Source organism: Salvelinus sp. IW2-2015, linkage group LG19 (genome assembly GCF_002910315.2).
Source record: "Salvelinus sp. IW2-2015 linkage group LG19, ASM291031v2, whole genome shotgun sequence".
In the NCBI taxonomy this organism is placed as follows: Eukaryota; Metazoa; Chordata; class Actinopteri; order Salmoniformes; family Salmonidae; genus Salvelinus; species Salvelinus sp. IW2-2015.
Genome location: NC_036859.1, coordinates 12,519,573 through 12,539,231, shown reverse-complemented (window position 1 = coordinate 12,539,231; position 19,659 = coordinate 12,519,573). Strand labels below are relative to the sequence as shown.

Below are 19,659 nucleotides of genomic sequence, written 5' to 3'. Positions count from 1 at the left end.
GCGCCCTCATACTATATCTTACACACACACTGCGCCCTCTTGTACTATATCTTACAAACACACTGCGCCCTCTATACTATATCTTACAAACACACTCCGCCCTCTATACTATATCTTACAAACACACTGCGGCCCTCTTACATATCTTACAAACACACTGTGGCCCTCTTACTATATCTTACAAACACACTGCGGCCCTCTGTACTAAATCTTACAAAACACACTCGGCCCTCTAACTATATCTTACAAACACACTCGCCCTCTTATATCTTCAAAACACACTCGCCCTCTATACTAATCTTACAAACACACTCGCCCTCTGTACTAAATCTTACAAACACACTCGGCCCTCTATACTATATCTTACAAACACACTCGGCCCTCTTTACTAAATTCTACAAACACACTGCGCCTCTATTCTATATCTTACCAACACACTGCGGCCCTCTGTACTAAATCTTACAAACACACTGCGGCCCTCTATACATATCTTACAAACACACTGCGGCCTCATCTATATCTTACAAACACACTGCGGCCCTCTGTACTAAATCTTACAAACACACTGCGGCCCTCTGTACTAAATCTTACAAACACACTGCGGCCCTCTATACTATATCTTACAAAACACGCGCCCTCTGTACTATCTTACAAACACACTGCGGCCTCGTACTAAATCTTACAAACACACTGCGCCCTCTGTACTATATCTACAAACACACTCGGCCCTCTGTACTATATCTTACAAACACACTCGCGCCCTCTGTACTAAATCTTACAAACACACTGCGGCCTCTGTACTATATCTTACAACACACTGCCCCTCTGTACTAAATTTACAAACACACTGCGGCCCTCTGTACTATATCTTACAAACACACTGCCCCTCTGTACTAAATCTTACAAACACACTGCGGCCCTCTGTACTATATCTTACAAACACACTGCGCCCTCTGTACTATAACTTACAAACACACTGCGGCCCTCTGTACTATATCTTACAAACACACTGCGGCCCTCTGTACTAATACTACAAACACACTCGCCCTCTTACTATACTTACAAACACACTGCGGCCCTCTGTACTAAATCTTACAAACACACTGCGCCCTCTGTACTATATCTTACAAACACACTGCGGCCCCTTGTACTATATCTTACAACACACTGCGCCCTCTGTACTAAATCTTTACAAACACACTGCGGCCCTCTGTTACTATATCTTACAAACACACTGCCCCTCTGTACTTAATCTTACAAACACACTCGCCCTCTTACTATATCTTAAAACACAGTGCTAAGCGACGACACTATTTTGATATGACAGTGACATTTAGAAAAACGCAGTGTGTTTGTAAGATATAGTATAGAGGGCCGCAGTGTGTTTGTAAGATATAGTATAGAGGGCCGCAGTGTGTTTGTAAGATATAGTATAGAGGGCCGCAGTGTGTTTGTAAGATATAGTATAGAGGGCGCATGTGTTTGTAAGATATAGTAAGCAGGGCCGCAGTGTGGTGTATGTAAGAGGGCTGTTAAGTATGTAATAGAGGGCCGCAGTGGTTGTAAGATATAGTATGATGGGCGCGCAGTGTGTAAGAATAAATAAATATGTATAGAGGGCCGCAGTGTGGTTTTTAAGATATAGTATAGAGGGCCGCAGTGTGTTTGTAAGATTTAGTAGTAGATGGCCGCAGTGTGTTCTTTGTAAGATATATATAAAGGGCCGAAGTGTGTAAGAATATGTATAGAGGGCCGAGTGTGTAAGATAAGTACGAGGGCGCGCAGTGTGTTTGTAAGCAAATATAGTATAGAGGGCCGCAGTGTGTTTTGTAAGATTTAGTACAGGGCCGCAGTGTGTTTGTAAGATATAGTTAGAGGGCCGCAGTGTGTTTGTAAGAATGTAGTATACGAGGGCCGCCAGTGTGTTTGTAAGATTTAGTACGAGGGCCGCAGTGTGTTTGGTTAAGATATTGTACAGAGGGCCGATGTGTGTTTGGTAAGATCGTATAGAGGGCCGCAGTGTGTTTTGTAAGATTATAGTATAGAGGCCGCAGTGTGTTTGTAAGATAGTATAGAGGGGCCGCAGTGTGTTTGTAAGATATAGTATAGATGGCCGCAGTGTGTTTGTAAGATATAGTATAGAGGGCCGCAGTGTGTTTGTAAGATATAGTATAGAGGGCCGCAGTGTGTTTGCATGTGTTTGCAACGTGACAATGAAATATAACATTATTTTTCACCGTCACAGCTAAGATGCTAATGTTRAGTTAGGGCTCTATTCAATCCATATCGCTGAAGATCTGCTTCATAACACATTGACAATTAAAGGCAATGTTCCCTGCTGTCTCATAGACTGCATTCACGGTAAACGCTGCATATCAAATCACATTTTATTTGTCACATACGCCAAATACAACAGGTGTTGTACAACAGGTGTTCACCTTATAGTGAAATGCTTACTTACAAGCCCATAACCAACAATGCAGTTCAAGAAATAGATTTAAGAAAATATTTAGTAAATAAACTAAAGTAAAAAAATAAATAATAATAATAATCAAAAAGTAACACTAGAAAATTACATAACAATAACGAGACTATATACAGGGGTACTGATACCGAATCAATGTGCGGGGGTACAGGTTAGTCGAGGTAATTTATAAAGTGACTATGCATAGATAATAAACAGCAAGTAGAGGCAGTATAAAAACAAAATGGAGGGGCGTCAATGTAAATAGTCCGGGTGGCCATTTAATTAATTGTTCAGCCGTCTTATGGCTTGGTGGTAGAAGATGTTCTTGGCGCTCCGGTACCGCTTGCCGTGCGGTAGCAGAGAGAACAGTCTTGGATGACTGGAGTCTTTGACWATTTTTTTTATGTCGGCTCAATCTGAAATTACCTTTAAGTTTCAACTTGGATCCTCCGAGATACTTGTATCCAGGCTACAGTATCACACATAAATATTTAACAGCCCCAAACCAAATAGTAAATAAAGTAAAGTCCCTCAATAGTTTAACATTATTCAAAGCTATCGCGGCTAATCACTTCTGACTTAAAACCAGATGTGGGGGAATAGTGGTTGAAAACGAATGTAGACTTTAAGCTACACAAACCCCCCACTCTGCCACTCTATACTGTCGGTTCCTTAGAGCATGTTCCCAATGCTTACTGTATATACAGTGATCCCCAAAACTATTGGGACAGTGACACATTTTTTGTTGTTTTGGATCTCCACTCCAGCACTTTGGATTTGAAATGATACAGTGACTATGAGGTTAAAGTGCAGACTCAGCATTAAATTGAGGTTATTTTCATRCATATCGGGTGAACCATTGGAAATTACACCACTTTTTGTACGTAGTCCKKCCATTTTAGGGGACCAAAAATATTGGGACAAATTCAATTACATGTATATTCAAGTAGTCAAAAGTTTAGTATTTGGTCCCATATTCCTAGCCCACAATGACTACATCAAGCCTGTGACTCTACAAACTTGTTGGATGCATTTGCTGTTTGTTTTGGTTGTGTTTCAGATTATTTTGTGCCCAATAGAAATGAATGGTAAATAATGTATTGTGTCATTTTGGAGTCACATTTATTGTAAATAATAATAGAATATGYTTATAAACACTTCTACATTAATGTGGATGCTACCATGATTACGGATAGTCCTGAATGAATCGTGAATAATGGTGAGTGAGAAAGTTCACCCGATAAACGGTTCACGYTATGAATGAAAATACCCTCAAATTAAAGCTGACAGTCTGCACTTTAACCTCATAGTCATTGTATCATTTCAAATCCAAAGTGCTGGAGTACAGAGCCAAAACAACAKCAAATGTGTCACTGTCCCAATACTTTTGGAGCTCACTGTATATATAATATATGACCTGTGCATCTCATTCCACTAGTGGATTCCAAAAAGCTGTCTACTGGACTGTGTATCCTTGTGGGAGTTGCCCCTACCCCTAACCTAACATCCGAGTTATTTTCTTACTATGTTAGCCAAAAGGATTTCAGCAGAACCCCCTGCTCCCCCCCTCCCTCCCTCCCTCCACCCCTCCACATCACGCTTAATTTAAACCCATGGCTGAGTTAGTGTGCTGCTTGAAATACCACACTATTTCTCCCAGAACCCTGTGGGAGATTGGCGGGTCCCGGCTGGACTGAGCGAAAGAGAAAAAGTGCCACAAGACAAAAATATCAGACTTTGGGACGTGATGAAGAAAGCCTTTATACTGCGAGAAACAAAAAACTGCTTGTGTTGCAATGCACACCTCCTAGGATTGAAGGTGAGGCWCTCTCTCTATGTAGTATTCTACTACCAGCGTTTTAGTTAGCTGTGACTATGACTAGGTAAGACAGCAAAGGGCTTTACTTGCTACTTTTGGCTCTCACTGCAACGGTGCTGGTTTTGTATAAAATAAACTTCACAGCTTTTGTTGATGGAGCAAATAGTTGTTATATCCAATAAATGCATCACAACAATACAGAAACATCCTCAAACGATGTGACTACTCAGTGGATGATGTGTGCATTCTCAGTATTCCTTAACAACCCATTTACATTTGACACTTGTGCTGTACCAAACATGCATGATCATGATTGGAWTCCCCTTTCAAGTCAATCTGCATAAATTAAACCATCATTTCCTCTAAAGTTATTGCTCACTTCAGCTAGTGACTGACAGCTCATATAAGTAGCTAAGGAATACAATGATATATGATATTAAATTGTATTCATATGCAACTTAAATGAGCTGTCAGTCACTCCTGTGTCACCAAGGAATCAACAAACCCCTATGTAGCCTTAGTATTAACATGCCTATTCCTGATGGCTTTAGAAATTAAAGGAGTGTCGTCACTTTCAAATAAATTACATTTAAACCAAACAGTTTTTATATTGTTGTATGAAAGTTGGATTACGCAGAAAGGTGTAGATTTATTCCAAAATGCCCAATAACCCACCAAGCCAAACACAAACTTGTGTAAACACAGCAGTACATCAACAGGCTGACCTATTTGTCATTCCAGGTTTCAATGACTCCTTTCTCCATCCTTCTCCTCAGAGGTATTCCCCCTCGTTCTGGACCAGTGCTACCTCCAGGCCATTGACTGCATCCAGAAACTAAAGTCAACAACCCAAGCTGTGAACGCAGAGGTTAAAGTTAGCCGTCAGTATTTGAGGGATACTGTGTATGTGTGTGTGTGTGAACATTTCTCTAGGCCCTGAAAACGAACGGACAGTATGTGTGCCCCTCTATGAGTCCATTCATTCCCACTGTAGCAACTTTCTCATTTACATGCAATGGAAAGAAAATAAACACGCTGCTTCAGCTGACTCCTAATCTGTTCATTTACAGTAAGTAGGGAGGAAAGCAAGCCAAGGCCGTGGTTTTACAACAAAGGTGTAGGCTACACTGTAACAGAAAACACATTTATATGGTAATGTTAGGTATTATCAACAGTGAAAAGAACTAACGTTTTACTGCAGCATGCTGTAAATTATGGTGCATTGTGGGAAAATTGTTGTATTTCGATTGGTACTGCAATTCCACCCCACAGAATACAGTACTGTACCTTATCTTTGGAGTGGCAAAACCATTTTGACCACTAGTGGGTGCATGGTATTGTTGATTCTGGCTCATTAATATATTTTAAGGTGTGCCTTGTAAGATAATATATTTGTTGCACCCGTGAGTAAGAATGTACCAATTTAACTCGTGTAGTTATAGTGCCCCTTCAATATAAAATGTATAGATGGGTTAGCTGACAATGTGCAGGGTCCCAATTTACGTTCAGTGCATGTCACTAGATGGCAGTATGGTCAATTCTGTTTCCATTTTCGACCCCTGATGAAATGAGGTTGACAATGAATTATAATTTAATTAACAATTCATCTGATTTCACTACAGACAAAATATATTAATTTGTGCAGCTTTATTTTCTATACAAAACAATTATCCCTTCAGTTGTCACTTTTTATTCATCGCCTCCCACTGGGCAAGATGTCAATTCAGCAACTATTCCACGTTGGTTCAATGTAATTTCATTGAAATTACGTGGAAACAACAMTGATTCAACCAGTGTGTGCCCAGTGGGCTTTGTGTTCCAGACTAGTCTTTTAACATGTACAGCATGCACTGCTTTAATTTCCAGGAAGACAGAAGCTACTATCATAGTAATCTTTATGGAAAATGACCATTTAACCTATTTCACTGAGCAGACTCCACACACGTTAATACCAATACTCTCACTCATGTTAAAGTGGCATGTACTTTTCATGGCTGAGGATTTAAGGATGATCAAGCTGCCTGGAAGTCTGAATCACTGACTTCTTTATGTCTGCCACAGGATTTGCCATAGCCACTGACGCAGAAGTCCTTTTTACCCCAGTTAATGTCTGAAAGCAGCCAAGAGTCATCTCTTATCAAGTTAGGCAGGGTAGATGGGAATCAGGCCTAGCAACCATTTTCGCTCAACTCCTCCGCACACTGCTCCATGGCACCACACCGACAGATGTCTGGCGGATATGACCGGTGTTGTGTTATATCACGGTGCCATGGCAAAACAGATACAGGGGGTATTGTTTATGACAGGAAGAGTACCATTTAGGGAATACTCTCTTTTATGTTTATATTTTAGTCATTTAGCAGAAGATATTATCCAGAGCAGTGGTTCYTTCCCAAACTTTTTATAGTTCCGTACCCCTTCAAACATTCAACCTCCAGCTGCGTACCCCCTCTAGCARCAGGGTCAGCACACTCTCAAATGTTGTTTTTTGCCATCATTGTAAGCCTGCCACACACACACACYATACATTTATTAAACATAAGAATGAGTGTGAATTTTTGTCACAATCCGGCTCGTGGGAAGTGACAAGAGCTCTTATACGACCAGGGCACAAATAATAATATAATAATAATCAACAATTTTGCTCTTTATTTAGCTATCTTACATATGAAATCTTATTTGTATATCAAAAATGGTGAATAACTCACCACAGGTTAATGAGAAGGGTGTGCTTGAAAGGATGCACATAACTCTGCAYTGTTGGGTTGTATTAGAGAGAGTCTCAGTCTTAAATCATTTTCCACACACAGTCTGTGCCTGTATTTAGTTTTAATGCTAGTGAGGGCCGAGAATCCACTCTCACATAGGTACGTGGTTGCAAAGGGCATCAGTGTCTTAACAGCGCGATTTMTCAAGGCAGTGYCTTCTGATTAAATTKAATTTTCACAGAACTGCTTGTTGCAATTTCGARGAGGCTCTCTTGTTCAGATATCGGTAAGTGGACTGGAGACATGGCATGAAAGGGATAGCGAATCCAGTTGTTTCTGTCATCCGTTTTGGGAATGTATCTGCGTAATTGCGCACCCAACTCACTCAGGTGCTTTGCTATATCACATTTGACATTGTCCATAAYCTTGAGTTCATTTGCACACAAAAAAATCATACAATGATGGAAAGACCAGTGTGTTGTCCTTGTTGACACAGACAGAAAAGAGCTCCAACTTCTTAATCATAGCCTCAATTTTGTCCCGCACATTGAATATAGTTGRGGAGAGTCCCTGTAATCCTAGATTCAGATCATTCAGGCGACAAAAAACATCACCCAGATAGGCCAGTTGTGTGAGAAACTCATCATGCATGCGGTCAGACAAGTGAAAATGATGGTCAGTAAAGAAAAGTTTAAGCTCGTCTCTCAATGAAAAAAAACATGTCAATACTTTGCCCCTTGATTACCAGCGCACTTCTGTATGTTGTCAAAGCGTTACATGGTCGCTGCCCATATCATTGCATATTGCAAAAAATACACGAGAGTTCAGGGACCTTGCTTTAACAAATTTTAACCATTTTCGCTGTAGTGTCCAAAATGTCTTTCAAGCTGTCAGGCATTCCCTTGGCAGCAAGAGRCTCTCGGTGGATGCTGCAGTGTACCCAAGTGGCTTCGGGAGCACCTGCATGCACACGCGTTTCCATTCCACTATGTTTCCCTGTCATGGCTTTTGCGCCATCAGTACAGATAACAACACATCTTGACCACCAAAGTCAATTTSATGTCACAAAGCTGTCCAGTACTGTAAAAATATCCTCTCATGTTGTCCTTGTTTCCAGTGGTTTGCAGAAGAGGATGTCGTCCTTAATTGACCCTCCATAAACGTAACAGATATATTCTAGCAGCTGTGCCAGCCCCGCCACGTCTGTTGACTCATCCAGCTGTAACGCATATAATTCACTGGCTTGTATGCGAAGCAGTAATTGTTTCAAAACATCTCCTGCCATGTCACTGATGCGTCGTGAAACAGTGTTGTTTGATGCAAGCATTGTCTGTATAGTTCTTTTGGCCTTMTCCCCCAGCATTGTCAGAGCCGTTTCCGCGGCATTAGGAAGAATTAAGTCCTCCACAATAGTATGGGGCTTGCCTGTCCAAACCACTCCGTAGCATACCATATAAAACGCTTCTAGTCCCTTCTTATTAATGGTATCTGTTGCTTTTATACATGTCTTACTACTCAAAAGTCGTCTTTATTCTCGCTCAAAAAACTCTGTGGCTTATTTTTCTAATTGTCATGTTTCGTTTCTAAATGTCTGCGCAAGAGTGAATGTTTCCCGCGAGTGAGTAACGGTTAATGTGATTGGATATTAATTATTTGACTCAGCTACCTGTATTTGACATTGTGTTGTTATTTCGCTGAACACTAGATGGTTTAATTMTATTTTTGGCAGTAAAACGAGGCTACTCAGGCAAGGAAAAAACCTCACCCAAATGTATAGCCTTGTTGGAAAATATAAATGTACTGTTTGAAAATGTGAAGAAGAAAAACATATATATCTATAAATATATATATATATAAATATTTTTAAAAATTATAATAATCTGAATCACACTTTTATTTGGCGTACCACCGACGGCATTGCGCGTACCCCTCTGGGTATTTTGGAAAGAAAAGAAAGAAGGTATACCGGTCTGTAGTTTTCAGAGTGGATGAGTGTTSGTTTCTTGAGGAGTGGAGCAACTCTGGCCATATAGAAGTCAGAGGGTCAGTGATGAGTTGATGAGGGAAGTGATGAATGGGAGGTCTCCAGAGGTAGTCTGGAGAAGGATAGAGGGGATGGGGTCGAAAGGGCAGGTTGTCGGGTGGCTGGACATCACTAGTAGCAGGATTTCACCTGGAGAGAGAGGGGAGAAAAAGGTCAAGTCGTAGGGTAGTTCTGTGTGAGTGGGACCTGTGGACTCAGTAGGCTGATGGATGTCAACCTTTTTTTCAAGTGGTTGACAAGGTCTAAAGTTATTTTCATTTGTATTTTAAGAATATAGGCTAGAGGTATTTAAAAAAAAGTTTTTGCATGTTTCTCTTGATATTTTCTTTGGTTATTTTGGCTTCTTYAGCTCTATCAGGCGTCCTACGCACTAAGAAAATAGGGTTCCTCCAGGATTCTTTGGGATTGGTGAACGGTTCTCTGTGGAACAATAATGACTCAAAGAACCCTTTGGGCCTCTCAATGGTTCTTTGCAGTTCACAAAAGGGTTCTTTGCTGTTTTAGTGATAATGAAAATGTAGGGATGGCGTCTCATTAGCATATTTTGGGTGTGGTTTGCGTACAGCTCTATTTGTTCAACAGTGCGTGAGAATGTCATTCCAGTTAATGTAATCTGTTGTGTTATGCCATTACATGTTAAATATGACTATGGCCAGTGTCAGTGTCTTGAGAAAGACATATATGGCCTGGTGTCATTTAAGAACTGATGTCTAAATCAGTGGTTCTCAAATCTCTCTTCGGGGACCTTTAGCAGTTCCAGATCTAGCACACCTGATTCAACTTGTCAGTTAACACAGTAATATAGCCTATATAATTTTAACAATACTGTTTGATATGGCTAAGCAGAAAAAATGACCCTTTACGGTTCTTCAAACGGTTATTTCTAGAACCTTTGAGATTGTTCTATAAAGAACCATTAAATAGGGTTCTATTGTCACGGCCGTCTAAGGAAGTGGARCAAGGTGCAGCGTGGTGTGCGTACATTTTTCTTTTAATTTAGTAATGTCGCCAACAAAAACTATAAACAGTACAAAACGACCGCGAAGCTTAAGAGGGCTATAGTACCCCAAACAAAGACAACTTCCCACACAGAAAGGAGGGAAAAGGGCTACCTAAGTATGGTTCCCAATCAGAGACAACGATAGACAGCTGTTCCTGATTGAGAACCATACCCGGCCAAAACAAAGAAATACAAAAACATAGAAAATATAACATAGAATGCCCACCCAAATCACACCCTGGCCAAACCCAAAATAGAGACATAAAAAGCTCTAAGGTCAGGGCGTGACATCTATGTACAGAAGCCCTAAAAAGGATTCTAACCACCCTTTTTGGAGCTATATAGAACATTTTATTAATGGTTCTTTATAGGACCTTAGGAAAAGGGTTCTTGATAGCATCCTAAAGTTTCCATTTCTAACCTTCAAGAAAAGGTTTCTGATTATCACAGCTGTGACTAATGAAGTTACATTTTATTATATTCTATAGGTTTCCCAAGTCTCTCACCGTAGCATGCGGAACCTAACTTGCTGATACTAATAAACCACAGGACCCTGAACAGCTTCTACCCCCAAGCCATAAGACTGCTAAATAAGACTGCTAAATAGCTAATCTAATGGCTACCCAGACTACCTCCATTGACCCTTTTTTGCACACACTGGACTCTACCCACATGTAACGGATGTGAAATGGCTAGCTAGTTAGCGGGTACGTGCTACTAGCATTTCAATCAGTTACGTCACTTGCTCTGAGACTTAAGTAGGGTTTCCCCTTGCTCTGCAAGGGCCGCGGCTTTTGTGGAGCGATGGGTAACGACGCGTCGTGGGRGWCKGTTGTTGATGTGTGCAGAGGGTCCCTGGTTCGCGCCCGTGTCGGGGCGAGGGGACGTACTAAAGTTATACTGTTACACACACATTCACACATACTTACACTGACACCCTAACATGCACACACACGCACACACGCACGCATGACGTGTTCACACATGCATACTGACGCTACACACACACACAGGTTGGTGGCACCTTAATTGGGAGGACAGGGTCATAGTAATGGCTGGAACGGAATCAATGGAATGGTTTCGAACTCATTAAACACATGGTTCATTAAAGACTCATTGTGGTTATTCGTTATTCACTGTGCATTTATTCCTTGTGTCAGTATTTCTATTTGAATTTTCTATTTATCTTTAACTCTGCATTGTTGGAAAATGACCCATAAGTAAGCATGTCACTGTTAGTCTACACCTGTTGTTTACAAAGCATGTGACAAATAAAATGTGATTTGATTTGATTTAATGGAAGGAGTCTTCAGCATGCTGGCGTTACTGGGAACAACACATCGAATCAGCTGTGCTACAGTATGCCTACTAATCATTGTGAAATGTTCGTATATGTCCAGTGTGTAGCCTTTGTGAGACATGCAGTCTGAGTTCAAGTGAGGTAGACAAGAGGCAGATATAATTATTATCAGAGGTGATGGGAGAGAAGCAGGCAGACATGCTGTCATTGTGCTTTTGCTTATCCACCTGTAACAGCCCCACAATAGCAGGTAGACTAGTGTTTCGTGTCTGTAATGCTTTTACATGTTTCATCTGATTAAATCTATTTCAGTTTTCAGAATCGAACACAATGGGTTATGGGGTTGGGAAGATTTCACTGAATTATAGTAGTGATGCGTTTTTTTGACCCGTCCCACAAAGGAAAATCACCAGTAATGACCCTTCAACCAATTTGCTGGTGTCATTTAGGTTATTTTAATCCAATTATTCTCCCATCGAAAGCCTTGTTCACATTTCAGTTTGAAATGACTCAAATCCTATTTGTTTGCATATTCGATTCTAATTTGATAATTTTCCTGCATTCTGAACACCCAAAAAGCACATGGAATCGGATATTTCAAGCCACATTTCAAACTACCTTCGTAGGGGGTTTGAAGACAGATCGAAATCTGATTTATTTGCCCTGAAGTGATTTTTAGACTGTTATTTCACATATCTTGAAAATGTCCTATGTGGCATTGATATGAGTCAGAAACATTTATTCTAGTGTTAAAATTGACTACAAAGTTTAAATAGGATCATTTTGGTCATAAAGTCAGTCATGTCTAAAATGGCGTTTGGAACATGCGTGCATCACAACAGGTAAATGAAGGTTGAGTTTTGATTTTGATTTTGCAGTGTCCATTTGTCCTCTAACATGGGGTGAACAGCTGCAGTGATTGCTCTGTATCCAATAGCATAGACAGTGAGACAGACCTCCRCAGTAGCTTTGACTTTGTTTACATAAGACAACACGTGTCACATCTTTTAWCTTAAAAAATACTGCACCAAACACCTTAGTTACATGTAAAATTGTGCAACTAAAACACCCTCGGCAAAAACGTAAAAATGTATTTCCAGATTTCTTGAGTTATCCTGTCTAGTCCCGCGTTCCGCTAGCGGAACTCCTCCCACATTCCACTGAAAAGGCAGAGCGCGAAATTCAAAAATTTTTTTTAGAAATATTTAACTTTCACACATTAACAAGTCCAATACAGCAAATGAAAGATACACATCTTGTGAATCCAGTCAACATGTCCTTTTTAAAATGTTTTACAGCGAAAACACCACATATATTTATGTTAGCTCACCACCAAATACAAAAAAGACAGACATTTTTCACAGCACAGGTAGCATGCAGGAAACCAACCAAACTAACCAAGAACCAACCAAACTAACCAAGAAACAACGTCATCAGATGACAGCCTATAACATGTTACACAATAAATCATGTTTTGTTCGAAAAATTGCATATTTGAGGTATAAATCAGTTTTTACATTGCTGCTACCATCACAGCTACCGTCAGAAATAGCACCGAAGCAGCCAGAGTAATTATAGAGACCAACGTGAAATACCTAAATACTCATCATAAAAACATTTCTGAAAAATCGATGGTGTACAGCAAATTAAAGGCAAACATCTTGTGAATCCAGCCAATATTTCCGATTTTTTAAGTGTTTTACAGCGAAAACACAATATAGCATTATATTAGCTTACTACAATAGCCTACACACAACACGCATTCATTCATCAAGGCACGTTAGCGTAGCAATAGGCACGTTAGCGTTAGCGAATAAACCAGCAAAAGATATTAATTTTCACTAACCTTCATAAACCTTCCTCAGATGACAGTCCTATAACATCAGGTTATACATACACTTATGTTTTGTTCGAAATGTGCATATTTAGAGCTGAAATCAGTGGTTATCCATTATGCTAACGTAGCATCTTTTCCCAGAATGTGCGGATATTTCTATTAGACTCTCACCTATTTTGACCAAATAGCTATTCATAAACATTACAAAAAAATACATGTTGTATAGGAACGATAGATTTCATTAGTTCTTAATGCAATCGCAGTGTTAGAATTCTAAAAATATCTTCATTACGACATAAGCTCTTACGAGATGCCCAAAACATGGGCGCAAAACTACTAGTACACAGTTCGACAGATATATGTAATAGCATCACAAAATGGGTCCTACTTTTGGTGATCTTCATCAGAATGTTGTACAAAGGGTCCTTTGTCCAGAACCGTCTTTGTTTGGTATTAGAACGTCGTTTTTCCCTCTTGAATTAGCAAGCACACTGGCCAAGTGGCGCAAGCTATCCTTCCTGAACATATGCAGACAAAGCAACATGCCTAACGTCCCGAAAAAAATTTCAATTATCTAATAAAACTATATTGAAAAAACATACTTTACGATGATATTGTGACATGTATCAAATAAAATCAAAGCCAGAGATAGTATTCGCCTATAACGACAGCTTTTCAAAAGGCAATTACAGGTCCCTCCACGCGCCTTCCAGAAAACCGAAAATGGAGGACACGTCATTCCAAGAGGATTCATTCCATCTCAGACCAAGATAATCAACTAATTTCTTCTCTCACTTCCTCTTGACATCTAGGGGAAGGTGTATGACGTGCACGTATAGTCATACGTATCATGCCCATTTATAGGCAGGTCCTTGAACAGAGCATCGAATTCAGACTTTCCACTTCCTGGTCAGAAAGTGTGCTGCCAAATGAGTTCTGTTTTACCCACAGACAAAATTCAAACGGTTTTAGAAACTAGAGAGTGTTTTCTATCCAATAGTAATAATAATATGCATATTGTACGAGCAAGAATTGAGTACGAGGCCGTTTAAATTGGGCACGAATTTCCCCCAAAGTGAAAACAGCGCCCTCTGTCCTCAACAGGTTTTAACTTAGATTCACTCTGGTTATTTTGAGGAAGTGAAATTGGCTTCCGCATTTACAGTGTCTCATCGGTGACAAACATAATTAACCATACACGGAATCGGTCAGGAAACACACCTCCATGACTGAAATCTCGTTTTTGTAATGAGCAACAAAAAAAAACTCAGGCCAATTGGGGTGTTCAGTGGCTCTTTAACAAAAGTCACATCTCAATAGTTGGTCCAGGTAAGTCATGACACAACACAAGAGGTAAGTGGGCCTTTCCTTTATTGTTCTCTATTGCTCCTCTATTGTTCCTCAAGCAAGAGGGGAGGCTGATGACATCATGGATTCCCATCTGACCAACTTGAATGCCCTGCTCCTTGAAGTTCGCAGTTGTGTAAAAAAAAAAAACGATTTAGCTCAAAACATATTTTTTGTACCCTTTAGTGTGTGTACTTTAATGTATTTATGCTTGGGAGAATCGCTTTCCTATAGTAAATGTTAACTAATAGCTGGAGGACGTCTGTAAACCTCTTTCATTTTGTGTTCCAGGTGGCTGCCCAGAGGTATTGATGCAGTCACAGGCATGGAGAATCATTCGTGTCAGAGCTAACACGGCAGCGATGTTGGGCCATTTGACATTCCCAAACCCCAAGGGGATCATTAAGATAAGCTTATTGGTATATCCTAGGACACAAAACACTCCAAATGGATTGCATTTATTTACCACATTGTAAGCTAATTGCATGTCAGAGAGAGGTATTGGATCATTACAAAGACTGAGAAAAGAAACTGTTGGACACCTTTATGAAATCTTTAATTGTGGTTTGTCTTACATGACAAGATGCAACCTACAGATGAAGTCGGAAGTTTACATACACCTTAGCCAAATACATTTAAACTCAGTTTTTCACAATTCCTGACATTTAATCKGAGTAAGAATTCCCTGTCTTAGGTCAGTTAGGATCACCACTTTATTTTAAGGATGTGAATGTGTAATAATAGTAGAGAGAATGATTTATTTKAGCTTTTATTTCTTTCATCACATTCCCAGTGGGTCAGAAGTTTACATACACTCAATTAGTATTTGGTAGCATTGCCTTTAAATTGTTTAACTTAGGTCAAACATTTCGGGTAGCCTTCCACAAGCTTCCCACAATAAGTTTGGGTTGTAATTTTGTCCCATTCCTTCTGACAGAGCTGGTGTAACTGAGTCAGGTTTGTAGGCCTCCTTGCTTTTTAGTTCTGCCCACAAATGTTCTATAGGATTGAGGTCAGGACTTTGTGATTGGCCACTCCAATACCTTGACTTTGTTGTCCTTAAAACTTCTTGTCAATAGGGGGGCGCTGTTTTCACTTTGGAAAAATTCGCGCCCAAATGAAACGGCCTCGTACTCTTTTCTAGATCATACAATATGCATATTATTATTACTATTGGATAGAAAACACTCTCAAGTTTCTAAAACTTTTGAATCTGTGAGTAAAACAGAACTCATTTTGCCAGCAAACTTCCATACAGGAAGTGAAATCTGAAAACGAGGCTCTGTTTCAGGCCTGCCTATTCAATTGCCTTATATTATCGATATGCATGCACTTCATACGCCTTCCACTAGATGTCAACAGCAGTGGAAGGTGGAATGGGGTGTCTAGCTTTGATCTGAGCCGAACAAGAGCTTTTGGAGTGACAGGTCTGGAATTTTCTGTCTTCTCAGGCGCGCGCGGAGCTCGACATTCCTTCTGAAAAGTGTTCGGTTTACACGGCGAATATCTCCGGCTCTGATTTTATTGTACATATGATTAATAACATCATAAAGTAGGTTTTTTCAACCAGTTTTATCAGTTTATTCAACGTTTATTGGACTGGAGTTTTCCGTTCTTTGCGCCAAGAGAGGATGGGAATGTTAGTAACCTTGGCTAGCATTGTGGCGCGAATCGACAGAAGAAATGGACATTCTAAAACCAAACAACGATTTATTCTGAACCAAGGAACTCCTTTGTACAACATTCTGATGGAAGTCAGCAAAAGTAAGAAAAAATGTATGATGTTATTTCGTATTTCTGTGTAAAATATTTTGACTCCTATTCTCCGCCGTGTTGGTGAGTGCTGTCTCACAATAACGCAAGCTTATGTTATTGTAAAGTATTTTTAAAAATCTAACACAGCGGTTGCATTTAGAACCAGTGTATCTTTCATTTGCCATTACAACAAGTATTTTTATGTAAATTTATGATGAGTTCTTTTGGTCAGATTAGGTGAGTGTCCAAAAATTCTCTGAGATTCTGGTGAATCGTTGCTACTATTTCACAATGTATAACCAGGATTTGTAGCTATAACTATGCACATTTTCGAACAAAACATAAGTGATATTGTATAACATGATTTTATAAGGGACTATCTGATGAAGTTGTCCAAAAGGTTAGTGATACATTTGATATCTTTTGCTTGTTTTGCGAAAGCTACCTTTTGCGGTGAATAATCTGTTATTGTTTGGCTATTGTGGTAAGCTAATATAATTCTACATTTGTGTTTCGCTGTAAAACACTTAAAAAATTGGAAATATTGGCTGATTCACAAGATGTTTATCTTTCATTTGCTGTACACCATGTATTTTTCATAAATGTTTTTATGATGAGTATTTGTTATTTCACTTGCTCTCTGTATTATTCTGGCTGCTTGGTGCTATTTGTTGATGGTAGCTGCAATTGTAAAACTAATGATTTTTAACCTCAAATATGCACATTTTTTCGAACAAAACATAAATGTATTGTATAACATGTATAAGACTGTCATCTGATGAAGTTGTTCTTGGTTAGTGACTAATTATATCTCTATTTGTCGGTTTTGTGGAAAGCTACCTATGCGGTGGAAACATGGTGAAAATTTGCGGTTGTGTGTTTGGCTATGTGTTGGTTAGCTAATAGAAATACATATTGTGTTTCGCCTGTAAAACATTTAAAAACACGGAATGATGCTGGATTCACAAGATTTTATCTTTCATTTCTGTTTTGGACTTGTTATTTCATGAAAATTTATTATATGATATCCCTGTGCCTTTAGGCTAGGCTATGCTAGTCAAGCTTTTTTTGATGAGGAGGATCCCGGATCCGGGATGGTGTATTACAGTAATATTAGCCATTTCTTGACACAACTTTGGAAATTTGCTTGTGCGTCAATGTCAATTGGAAGACCCATTGCGACCAAGCTTGTAACTTGACGATATCTTGAGATGTTTGCTTCAATATATCCACATAATTTTCAACCTCATGATGCCATCTATTTTGTGAAGTGCACAGTTCCTCCTGCACAGCAAAGGCAACCCCACAACATGATGGCTGCCACCCCACTGCTTCACGTTGGGATGGTGTTCTTTCGTCTTGCAAGATCCCCCTTTTTCCTCCAACATAAACGATGGTCATTATGGCCAAAAGGTTTATTTTTTTTTCATCAGATCAGAGGACATTTCTCCAAAAAAGTTGGATCTTTTGTCCCATTGTGCAGTGCAACGTAGTTTGGCTTTTTTATATGGCGGTTTTGGAGCAGTGGCTTCTCCTTGCGGTGCGGCCTTTCATGTTTTGTCGATATAGGACTAGTTTTTTATGTGGATATAGATTACTTTTGTCCTGTTCCTCCAGCATCTTCACAAGGTCCTTTGCTGTTGTTCTGGGATTGATTTGCACTTTTCGCACCAAAGTACGTTCATCTCTATGAGACAGAACGCGTTCCTTCTCTGAGCGGTATAACGGCTGCGTGGTCCCATGGTGTTTATACTTGCGTACTATTGTTTGTACAGATGAACATGGTACCTTCAGGCGTTTGGAAATTGCTCCAAGGATGAACAAGACTTGTTGGAGGTCTACAATTTTTTTTTCTGAGCTCTTGGTTGATTTCTTTTGATTTTCTCATGATTTCAAGCAAAAGAGGCACTGAGTTGAAGGTATGGCCTTGTAATACATCCACAGGTACACCTTCCAATTTGATCAAATTATGTAAATTAGTCTATAAGAAGCTTCTAAAGCCATGACATAATTTTCTGGAATTTTCCAAGCTGTTTAAAGGCACAGTCAACTTAGTGTATGTAAACTTCTGACCCACTGGAATTGAGATACAGTGAGATATAAGTGAAATAACRTGTCTGTAAACAATTGTTGTAAAATGACTTGTGTCATGCACAAAGTAGATGTCCTAACCGACTTGCAAAAACTACAGTTTGTTAACAAGAAATTTGTGGAGTGGTTGTAAAACAAGTTTTAATGACTCCAACCTAGTGTATGTAAACTTTCGACTTCAACTGAATTTCAAACTAAGAGCATCACATCCAACTCAATATTAGGAAGGTGTTCCTAATGTTTGGTATACTCAGTGTACTGTAAATGACTCCTTAGTCAGACAAGAGAAGCAGTGGCTTAGCCAGACAAATAAAGACTTAGGGGTGTTACAGTGCCTTGCAAAAGTATTCCCCCTTGGTGTTTTTCCTATTTTGTTGCATTACAACCTGTAATTTAAATGTATTTTTATTTGGATTTCATGTAATGGACATACACAAAATAGTCCAAATTGGTGAATTGAAATGAAAAATAATTCTTGATTCAAAAAAAGAAAAGAAAAAGATGTATGCATATGTATTCACCCCCTTTGCTATGAAGCCCCTAAATAAGATCTGGTGCAACCAAATACCTTCAGAAGTCACACAATTAGTTAAATAAAGTCCACCTGTGTGCAATCTAAGTGTCACATGATCTGTCACATGATCTCAGTATATATACACCTGTTCTGAAAGGTCCCAGAGTCTGCAACACCATTGAGAAAGGGGCACCACCAAGCAAGCGGCACCATGAAGACCAAGGAGCTCTCCAAACAGGTCACGGACAAAGTTGTGGAGAAGTACAGATCAGGGTTGGGTTATAAAAAAATATATATCAGAAACAGTGTAGCTATTCCCTCCGCAAGGCAATCAAACAAGCTAAGCGTCAGTATAGAGACAAAGTAGAGTCGCAATTCAACGGCTCGGACACAAGAGGTATGTGGCAGGGTCTACAGTCAATCACGGATTACAAAAAGAAAATCAGCCACGTCGCGGACCAGGATGTCTTGCTCCCAGACAGACTAAACAACTTCTTTGCTCGCTTTGAGGACAATACAGTGCCACTGACACGGCCCGCTACCAAAACCTGCGGACTCTCCTTCACTGCAGCCGACGTGAGTAAAACATTTAAACGTGTTAACCCTCGCAAGGCTGCAGGCCCAGATGGCATCCCCAGCCGCGTCCTCAGAGCATGCGCAGACCAGCTGGCTGGTGTGTTTACGGACATATTCAATCAATCCTTATCCCAGTCTGCTGTTCCCACATGCTTCAAGAGGGCCACCATTGTTCCTGTTCCCAAGAAAGCTAAGGTAACT

The 19,659-nt window shown here is 39.8% G+C and overlaps 1 long non-coding RNA gene across 1 annotated transcript; it reads left to right on the top strand.

Annotated features, from left to right (window-relative positions):
* Window positions 1-1,348: 1,348 nt before the first annotated feature.
* Window positions 1,349-1,897, top strand: LOC139029348 (uncharacterized). The gene is made up of 3 exons (XR_011481662.1): window positions 1,349-1,478; window positions 1,627-1,680; window positions 1,841-1,897. It is a non-coding gene; the product is annotated as an uncharacterized lncRNA (long non-coding RNA).
* The last annotated feature ends 17,762 nt before the right edge of the window (window positions 1,898-19,659 follow it).